We start from the raw sequence: 11,306 nt of genomic DNA on the forward strand, positions 1-11,306 counted from the left end.
GTCGCAGTCCGCGGCAGGCCAGTCCCACTGGGATGGTGCTGGGCTGGTGGTACTGTTGATGTTGCATCGGTAGGCGGGGCCGTCAGGATTACAGCGAGCTTCACATCGGGGTGGACGTAAAATCCGGTGCTCGTCTGGCGGTCCTCACTCGGCCGTCTGCAGCAGGGGTGAATGGAGGAACATGGTGGGCTAGCCTTGATGGCGGCAAGGGCCCCATCAGAGGGGGGGCTGGCTTGCTCCTGCGCATCTTGCAGGTGGGGCAGTTGTGGGCGATCTTGCGAATATTTGTTCGCAGTCGCAGCACATGGTAGCTGTCTCGCACCTCAGCCATTGTTCTCTCCTTATTCGGATGATCGTCTTCCTGGTGATGATATCTCACCAGAAGTCGTGCATATGCATGATCACCATCCAAAATTATAGGTGTCCGCACTGCTTGGGGCACGTTACTGAGGGCTCGTATTCTTGAGTTCATCCTCAGTAGGCCGTCAGGTCCAAGGAAGGGGCTCAAGGCTTTGAGCCGACTGTCACTTGGTAGTGGATCTCCTTTCTGGAGCGCATTTATATCATGATAAAATGTTTCTTCTTGACATTTTCTTGCCCATCGGGCCTCTGCTTCCTTGATTTCATCGGTTCTTAAATGTTTATCAGGTTGTTCGTGGCTTTTTCCACGACACCTTTTAATAGAACGATGTATCCGGCAGGTAGTTAGAATAAGATGATTAAATGAGGAAAATTTCTTGATGTCGCGCAGTGTCTCTGCCACAGTTGAAGTAAGGCCAACGTTTGGGCGCCTTACTTCAATGTGCCTGGGAGACCCTTTCGCGGGGCCGACTGATTTTCTCGTACCATTTGCAGGCATAGATCCAGCTTGTACTCCTTGTACGGCCGCCTGTATAAGAGGTGCTCGCGGTACTGGGCCAGATGGTCCATGGGGCGTGGTAGAATGCCACCGGGCATGGTGCCTGGGTGGTCTTCTCTGCAAAGATGCTGGCACAGATCCAGCTGGTACTCCTCGTACGGCCGCCTGTATCAGAGGTGCTCGCGGTACGGGTCCAGATGGTCCATGGGGCATGGTAGAATGCCACCGGGCATGGTGCCTGGGTGGTCTTCTCTGCAAAGGTGCTGGCACAGATCCAGCTGGTACTCCTCGTACGGCCGCCTGTATCAGAGGTGCTCGCGGTACGGGTCCAGATGGTCCATGGGGCATGGTAGAATGCCACCGGGCATGGTGCCTGGGTGGTCTTCTCTGCAAAGGTGCTGGCACAGATCCAGCTGGTACTCCTCGTACGGCCGCCTGTATCAGAGGTGCTCGCGGTACGGGTCCAGATGGTCCATGTTGCACTGTTTGAGGTCTCTCGGCAATGTGCCTGGGAGACCCTTTCGCGGGGCCGACTGGCCTTCTCTGCGAAAATGCTGGCACAGGTCCAGCTGGTGCTCCTCGTACGGCCGCCTGTATCAGAGGTGCTCGCGGTACGGGGCCAGATGGTCCATGGTGCACTGTATGATGCCTCCCGGCAGTGCGCCTGGGTGACATTGTGGCTCGTATGGCCAATGTGGTAGCTTCATTCACATGTTCAGAGGTCCCTCCGCCATGGGTGGTCCACCCCAACGCCGTTCGTGATAATATTCGCGTAGAATCACGAACGTCGCGCACTTCCCTCGAGACAATAAGGTGAGCATTGTCTTGCCCGATGAGAAGTGTGGGGGTGATGTAGCGACCGTGGTACCTCTGTACAGGAAGGCTGAGCTGCTTGATGGTATTGGCTTTGATAATAAACTCATCGGCCATTCCGGCGCCGCGTAGAGTGATTGGCACGCGGCGGGACGTTATGTCTGATGAGCTCATTTTCTTCGCTCCGTGTAGCCGTAGCTCACGGGTAGGTCCGGTAGCGCCGAGTTTTTGTGCTGTGGTGGCGTCAATAAGGGTGACTGTTGAGCCCTCGTCCAGAAGCGCAAAGGTTTTAATCTGCCGCTTCGGGCCCGACAATATGACTCCCACCACTTTTAACACGGCACTTTCGGTGTGGCGTCACATATTGTGAACATCTGCCACAGTAATGTCATTATCACGATTGTTATTATAGTTGTGAAGAAGTCGGTGGTGGGGGGATCTGCACTCTCCCACGCCGCACCATTCACTAACTTTGCACTGTTTTGTATAATGTTTGCCATTGAGGCACAATCGGCACAAACCGGCGTCGTTCACTGTTTCAAAACGATATTTCAAGTCTTTCGCGGCGAAAGTGCGACATTCGCTGAGTTGGTGGCCATTTTTACCACACTCGACACACCCGGCGCGGTTATCGAACTTGCGAACTTCACCGTAACTGTTTTGCACTTTTTCCCCGCTTCGACTATTTTCTCGATTATTACCAGACAAAATTTGGGGCATTCGATTATTACCAGACAAAATTTGGGGCTTTCGATTAATTTTCGCGAACTGTTGTTTTTCACTAGAATTGTTGTTATAAACATTGTTTTCCCGCGATAAAAATCGTTCTGACGCGGCAGACGTGTTTAAACTGTTGTCACAAGTGTCACTTTTGTTCGAATTGTTTTTTCGCGAAAACTTTTCTGACGCGGCAGACGTATTTATGAAACTTTCACGGGTATCACGTTGGCGCGCACTGTTTTTTCGCCAAAACTGTTCTGACGCGGCAGACGTGTTCTCTAAACGGTTTTCGTCACATGTTTCACGATTTTGAGCACTGTTTTTTCGCGAAAACTGTTCCGTTATTGAGAACGAATGTTCACGGCGTGGGCGGGACCTCGCGGGGTCAACCAAACCGGACTTTGGGATGGCGTTCGCGACGGTTTTCAGGAAGGCGGCAAACTGGCAAATGGTAGCGGAGGCCTCGTAGTGCCGCACTTCCATCAGCCACGCCAACCGCAAGGTGGGCGGCATCTTCCCCGCGATGTCACTGAGCAGCGCTGGATTTGTCAGATAGCCATCGTTGTTGAGGGAGCGGAGTGATGCCACCAGGTTCTGAACTGTGCCAGAGAAGTCTGCGATGTCCTCCAGAGAGGCCTCAATTGTGAGGTGGGGCAGCTTCTTCACCTTGTCCAGCATCAGAGCAGCGAGTGAGGTAGTCCCTCCAAATCTCTGCTCCAGGACTGCCAGGATCTCCGGAACCTGAGCAGGGTCCATCAGAAGGGGGCCGACGGCTTCTCGGGCTTTCCCCTTGAGGGCCCGCTGTAGGCGGATCAAGTTTTCGCTGGAGGTCATCCGACATGTGGAGGTAGACTGGTTAAACTGTGCCCTCCAGGTGGGCCACTCCAGTGGATCTCCAGAGAATGGAGGCAGGTCCTTGGCCATTGATTGTCTGGCAATAAGGGCCGCCATTCGTGGATCGTCCTCGATTGTGGGACGGGGGCTGTCCTGAGCCCTTGAAGCTCTGATGGCTTCTGTCAGGGCGGAGGCCAGCTGAGCCATGGGACTGCCATCATGCTGAACCCAGGCTCTGGTATGTTGGGCCGTCTCATCCGCCGTAGGTTGGGGCGGGAATCTCGGCATGGAGCTGGTACTGGCTGTGGGCGGGCCATCTGGCCGTGCCGGCACGCCATACTCCTGTTCGCGCAGTGGTACGGGCGGCACATGTCCAGATGGTCCAGATGGTCCAGAGGGTCCAGGTGGTCCAGGCTGTGTCCATGGCACGTCCCACTGCTCCAGCAGTCCGGCAGGTGATCCTGGCGTCGGCGCTGGGTACCCCGGGTGGGGCAGAGGTACGGGCAGCACAGGGCCATGAGGTCCAGGTGTTAACGCCGAAGTTAACATTTGGCGTGAATTTATCTTGAGCGCCACCTGTTTTTTTGTTTGAGTAAGGGAAACAGGAAACCATTAATGGAATTTCAGGGTTTAAGTGGACAACGAGTGCTGGCATTCATAGGTTAGGTTATTGTAATAAGAAGATAAATTTATGAGTGTAAATTAGATAGATATAATTTAAAGATATGAGTCGCACAAAGTACAGAGAAGTGTTATACATCCTAATCTAGCTTTGGGCAAGAAGTTAATACGTTACTCGGGCATTTCAAGTCTTGAAATTATTGCGAACTGCGCCTTCCAGGTACGATGTCATCTTTTCAAAATAATTATACCGCTCGGGCGAGCGATGGCTTCAAATGGATTCTCCTTGTGAATCCATTTCATCGGTAAGCAGGTAGCAATTATGAATATTATCTGAGGTTTCAGAATTAGCGGAGGGTAGGCGAATTTACATCTTACTTGAGGATTTGAAGTGTGGCTTTGTATTGCCAATCCATTGGTCTTATTAGAGTTATCCTCGCCGGGATATTTAGATTGCCATTTTAATCCATCTGCCTTTTGTAAGTTGAAAATGGCGATCAAGCTGTGATCCGTCGTTTTTATGATTCCACGGTGCTCCAAGCCGTTGAACCAAAAAATAAAGAATGACCGCTTCCTTCCTTCCGATTCCAATCTTGCCACCTTGAAGAAAAGTGTTGCCAGGCGCATCCCACACAGTTCCTTTTATGTGGGGAAGGAGAAGTTCTTACTTTGTTACGATTATATACGTAACACAGGCTGCACCAGTACTGGGCATCCCTGAATGGTCCAGGGTGCTGGTTGCGCAGGGCCTGCTGGCTCTTGCTGCGCTCGTGATGCGTACCTCTGGTCCACCAGAGGTACAGGTCCGGCTGGCACTTCAGGTACGGCTTGCCTCTGTTCTATCAGAGGAGCGGGCGGTACGGGGCCAGAGGGTCCAGGCTGCATCATGTTTGGGCATCCCTGAATGGTCCAGGGTGCTGGTTGCGCAGGGCCTGCTGGCTCTTGCTGCGCATGTGATGCGTACCTCTGGTCCACCAGAGGTACAGGTCCAGCTGGCACTTCACGTACGGCTTGCCTCTGTTCTATCAGAGGGGCGGGCGGTACGGGGCCAGAGGGTCTAGGCTGCATCATGTTTGGCCACCCTGCATTGGGCCAGGGTGGCGAGGGCGGGGGACCGGCTGGCCTTGGCTGCGCCGCTGCTGAGTACCTCTGGTCCACCAGAGGCACCGGGCTCGGTTGGCCGGGCTGCAACCATCCAGGGCTGTACCCTTGGAAGCGCCAGGGTCCTCCTTGAGCAGGGCACCCTTCCAGGAGTACGGGTCCAGATCGGGCAGGCACTGCTGCTGCTGGTTCCTCGTACCTCTGGTCCACCAGAGGCACTGGGCTCGATTGACCGGGCTGCGTCCATGCTGGTGGTGACCTCTCCAGGAGCTTCGAAGGTCCAGGAGGGGCAGGGGCTGCTGCTGTTGGAGCTGATTGAAGAGCTGCTTTGAGTCTCTCAATGTGCTCGGTTTGACTGCGAAGCTGTTGTTGCAATGACTCCATCGCATCCTCTTGAGATATGGAGGGCGGTGAGTCATGATCTGCAGTTGGTGCCATGTCAGGAGTAGTGCTGGGCGTGGGCATGGGGGTTACGTCAGGCGTGACGTGAACCACAGCCGTGGCCTGAGACCCAGCGTCCAGGGCATCTGCAGATGGTGTTGAGGATCCATCGTCTTGGATCCGGCTCGACCGTAAAGTTGGAGACATCCTGGTTGAAGGCGTGTGAGAATCCGGCTTGGAGGACCACTTGTACTGGACGGGAGTCCGCACAAGACTGTAGATTTAGGCGCCGGGTCCAAACCGTGTCTTCAACCGATGAGAATGCTCCTTTACGGTCGATGATGATGATAGTAGTAGATATTGTGATGAAATCTGCCTCCCGCACCCAGGCTTGGTGAATGTTGGGCACTGGGTGTGCTGTCGTCTCTGCTCGCTTCTGGTGTTGGCGGTTTTCCAGAGGAGGGCCGGCTGGTCTTGAAGAGGTAACACCAGAAGATCTTGGAGCAGAAGACTCGGCGAGGTGAGGCAGATGTTGGGCAGGAGTCTCTTGTAGATAATAAAACGCTTGGTTTCGGTGGTAAAGATGAACTGATTTATTTTTTATTATGTGGCTGCTTATATTTAATTAGCCTGACTCGCGCCCGACATTGGGCTAGGAGCCCAAAAGTGGTGGGGGGTTATACCCGCGCCAACAATGAGTTTATAGCCTCCGACAAAATGTTGCATATTCATTTTGTCGGCAGTACTGGTGATAGTGGTCGCTTAAATTTGCGAGTTAGAAAAGATTTTGAACGCTTACATGAATGACAATTACATAGTTTAAATGCATAGTAGTTATAGGAATGTGTATCTTGACAACTAGATTTTTTGTTTGTCAAGATACGACAAAAAATAAGAAATGTTTGTAAATAAATGTGTAAAAATGATCTCAAAGCGATCAAATTTGTAAAACATGTTAAGTTAGTATTTTTCCGAGGTCCCCCGTAACAAAGCGCTCAGAAAGAAATAAGATTCACTATGCTACGAGGTTCCTGGATTTTTGTACACGCAAAAAAGGTAAAAAATATTGTTCAAAAATGGGTTTACATATGGGTGAAAAACAGCTTTTTTAATATCTCCTCAGCGGTAGTATATTGAAAATAGTGTTTATTTGACTACCGCCGAGGGGATGAACAAGTAAAATACATACATTTGTAACATTTAAAAATTGATTTTTCCTAGTAATTTTTACATAGAAAAAATGCTGGACATCGATCCACGCGGCAGGTAAGCCGGCGACGTGGTATCGATGCCGTTCGTAGACAAAGTTTTCAAGCGGCCTGGGCCGAAAATTGGACAAAATGGCCAGTGGCGGGGAGTGGTGATTTTGCCAGTGGCGTGGGGTAGGCACATTTTATAAAAGTAAAACAATTTTTTATGAAATTAAATAATGTGGTCAACTACGTCCGTTACAACTTGGAAACATTCACAATATTGGTATTTCACCAACTCCCATTGTAAAAACTAATTTTGCTGCCCGTCCAAAGATGGAAGACTCAGTTCGCGGAGAAGTGAACCCTTAGCTACGTTTTGGACCACTCGGCTATAAACCTATATACCTTTTTATAATTTCTGATTTATTAATTGGCCACCGTGAAAATAGCTTAAAAAGTTAAATGACTAATTACATCTTAGCTTCTGAATATGATGTAGGCAGATAAAATGAGTTACTTTTAATTTCCGGTTGCTTTACCTATTAAAAATTTTATGCAGGAGTAAAATAATTTCTTTTCGAGGTTGTTTGATAAATAGATGCAGACGTCTAATTAGTAAACATGATATGTTTTTTAATATATACAATTCATCTTTCAACCAAGTTGCCTTCTGCTGCCATCGTGTAGAATCACCTCCCAATTACTTTACTCCCAGACACCCTATATTACTTTGTTAGTAAAACAGAAGGATAACACGAATAAAACGAGAAAACTTACTGATTTAAAATATTGCTAATTTATTGAAAATCTGTTTAAAATATTCGTATTCCTGTTGAAAATGAGACTTCAGGCTGTTAATGAATGAATCATAGATACAGAGTACAGAGTCATAGATACCCATCGCACGGAATGTACACGTCTCTACATCACGCCAATTTTTTAAAAATTACTACGCGTTTTAAAGCTTAAATATGAGTGATTCCTTGCTCCAAGAATTAAGGAGCATTGTGCTTCAGCAAAACAAAATGATTAATGAACTATTGACTCGTGTGAAATGCGTGGAGGCAATTTTGAATTGGCAAGTGTCAAACGTGAATTCTGTGATCAACGACAAAGATGCAAAACTACCTACATTACCTGAGTCTACTGTCCGCCACAGAGCGGGCGCTACAGCCAACGTCACGGTCCCCCCGCCACACGCAGCCCCCTGCAATGCTCCCGTTGACCCGCCGACCGACGCAGTAACCAAAGAGCGTATACGGACTAGAACGGCTACCAAAATGATTGAAAATCAACTCGCGGCTACCTCTGCAAATGGCACCCTCGCAAAAGAAACGGAATTATCGGAATCAGCGTTGAATCCAGCTACAGAGCTTGAATCGGAATCAGTTCTATCTAATAAAAAGGAATGGATGATTATTAAACGCAAAAAACGTCAACAGACAGCGAGAAACCTGACCGTCGGTAACTCTCAGATTACCTCCAATGTGAAAGTAGTTCCAAGGATCAGAAACATAATTCTATCTAGGATTGAAAAGGACACTTCAGTGGATCACATACGTGAGCATTTAGAGGTGAATAAAATTACGGGTTGTGAAATTCAAAAGTTCATCGCACACTCTCAGGAATACACTGCATTCCGAATTGGAGTAAAGGAGGAATTCTATGAAAAGCTTCTGCAGGAAGACTTGTGGCCCCGAGGAGTGCCGGTACGACACTACAGGTACTTAAACCGCGAGAAACTACTGCGACGCCGCAAACTGCATCTCATCAAGATAAGGAACCGAGCGCCCGGAAGTGACTAGATGGCGATGATGATATCGCCCATTCGTCTCTCTACTACCAGAATGTCCGTGGACTCAGGCCCAAATCGCAAGACTTCCTAATGAGCGTGCTAGGGCAAGAGACCGACATCATTGTAATTACAGAAACCTGGCTGAACAGTTGTGTATATAATGTACAGCTCGCGGGTTCGAACCCGGCGTGCGCAAATAAATTTTATTTGATTAATTTGTGTTATTTCACAATTAATTAATTAATATAGTATATTTGCGGCACGTTCCAGAGTGGAAGATACTACCAGTATCGCCCTGGTGTAAGACCACCATTCAGAATTGAAACGTTGCTCTAAATGGCTTTAGCCGTGTTAAGTGACTAGATCTGAATAGCCAGGTACTTCCCCACCTTCCTCTTTCCCTTCCCCACTTACCTTCAGCCTCACAACATCCCCCAATTGGGGATGCCATAGTCTCACTGGCTCCAGACGGGAGCAGTTGGGATTCTTGTGAGGTATTCACTATAAAAATAAAAAAAAAGCTGTTTGATGAGCGCTATGAATTACACAGAAGAGACCGTCACACAGGACAGACAAGAGGAGGAGGAGTACTGGTCGCCTTGCGGCGGAATAACGATGGACCTCGTGCCGAGAGACTTCAACATCTCGAGACTGACGGAGAAAATATGTGGCTGAAAATTAATTTAAATGGATTGAAAATATACACATGTATTGTTTACATTCCACCGGCATCACCTATTGAAAGGTATACTAGCCTCTTTGAAAATATTATCTCAATTCACAAATTACTAAATAACAAAAAAATACTGCTAATAGGTGATTTTAATTTCTACTCGTGTTTAAATTTCAAAAACACTACTTCTAAATTTTCGTATGTATTGGATTTGTTTCAAATGTCAAAAAAAAACTTCGTAATAAATTCGAAAGGACGTTCATTAGATTTAATTGTGAGTAACTTTGATTTGAATGTGTGCAAGTCTATTTTTTCGCAAGTTAGCGCAGATCCTTATCATCCTTATCATACCAGATGGACTCCTGAACAAACTATGCTAACTTAACGTGGCCGAGAATCGTAGGAAAAACAACGGATGGCGAACGAAAACTTGATTCTGGTAGAGGGGAACAGAACCGTGACGGGTACGCGTCCCGTGACCTCGGATCTACCGGGGACGGCGTGGAACCCAGGGAAGCCAGGTCATCCTTCACTTAGGAGAGACAGGGCGCAACGCATTCAAAGCGCTTCTGTAGAGTCTTCATCCGAGAAACACGTGGAAACCAAGGAAACAAGGTCATCCTTCACTTAGGGGAGACAGTTCTGTTGAATTTTCATCCGAGAAGCACGTGGTCCAACCAGACTCGTCTTACGGACTTCGGAACAACCAACAGCAATCCGTGACTTTGCGACGCGGGGTAAAACATCCATAATATTCTAGTCACAGCTAGGACCAAATTCTTTACAATTTCAAGTCCAAAACACAAAAACCACAAACATGAGCACCAGCCATCGCCGAAAAAAAGCAGGGTTCCATAACCTCCACTAAAAATAAAAACCTACACGAACTATTGGTGTTAGGAAAAACACCCCACGCCCTTTTTAAAAGATAAGAACAACTTCTAATCACATGATTAACTCAGATTAAAACACCTTAAATGGCGAGTGACCAAATCCGCGTGCAGCTAGCCCAAGCTGACGGGAAGGAAGTGTCCATAAACAAATCTATCTTTTCTTCCTCAAAAAATATTGCCGAACTTAAAAAAAAACACCCAAGACAAAATAACCCAAATAGGCAAGAACTGCACTTGTCACAAAATATTTATGTGACACCATCACTGGATGTAGAGTTTCTATATATGAAAAAAAATCTAAAAATGAACCAGTTGTATCGAACGTGAAAACATGATTTGCTGCATTTGGTTCGATTGCGACTAAGGTTGAACACCTGCAAGTTTGATGAGCCCCTTTCCAACCTATAATGTTTACGAGTTGAAAAATGCACAAAATTTATCGGTTACTAGGCGAATCGAGCCGGAGAAAAATCAAAATATTGACAAACCAGTCGCTGTGCAAAATTATTATTCTCACCCAAAAACACCTGCGTCTGAAACGAAAACAAGTTGTGGTAAAGATATTGACGTCACAAGAGGGCTTGCTAGAGAAATTATAAATAGTTAAAAACACTACAATATTCGTCAGTCAAATTTCGAAAATTAACACGAGTGAACGGAACACCTCCAGTTAAAACGCGATCTTTTAATTATAATTATAAATTCCTGAGTGTCAACTGAAATCTGCAGTCGCTTCTGTTCTTCCATCACGGCACAATCATTTTAAAGATTACAACTATTTCTAACGAGCTGTTTACGGCCGGCACTTTATCAGCTGACTCAGACGCATCTTTCATCATTACAATAATGGATTTTTGTGCTACGTAACTCCAGGCATTTCTGCCGTGGTTTGCTTGATATGTCTTAGCCTAGTACGTAGTATTTTGGAAAGTGGCTCAATAATATGGGGACCAAGGGATGCAACGTACACTTCTATGGTAGAGAAAGTACAAAAGAAGTTTCTACGTCATCTTTATCTTAGAGACTTCGGGTACTATCCCTATTTATACCCATCAGCCTTCCTTTCTGGAATGCTAGGTATCAATAGTCTTGTCAACAGGCGGAAAGCTGCGTTGCTGATGATTGCCTTTAACTTGTTGAACGGTCATATCAACAATCCAGACGGCCGGCATAGTCCAGTGGTAACGCATTGGACTGCCATTCCGAAGGTCGCGGGTTCGAACCCGGCGTGCGCAAATAAATTTTATTTGATTAATTTGTGTTATTTCACAACTAATTAATAAAAATAATATAAAGTATATTTGCGGCACGTTCCAGAGTGGAAGATACTACCAGTATCGCCCTGGTGCTTACACCAGGGCGATACTGGTAGTATTCAATTCTGAATGGTGGTCTTAACCACCATTCAGAATTGAAACGTTAC

Source organism: Hesperophylax consimilis, chromosome 16 (genome assembly GCF_061612785.1).
Source record: "Hesperophylax consimilis isolate HC1 chromosome 16, BYU_Hcon_1.0, whole genome shotgun sequence".
Classification (NCBI taxonomy): Eukaryota; Metazoa; Arthropoda; class Insecta; order Trichoptera; family Limnephilidae; genus Hesperophylax; species Hesperophylax consimilis.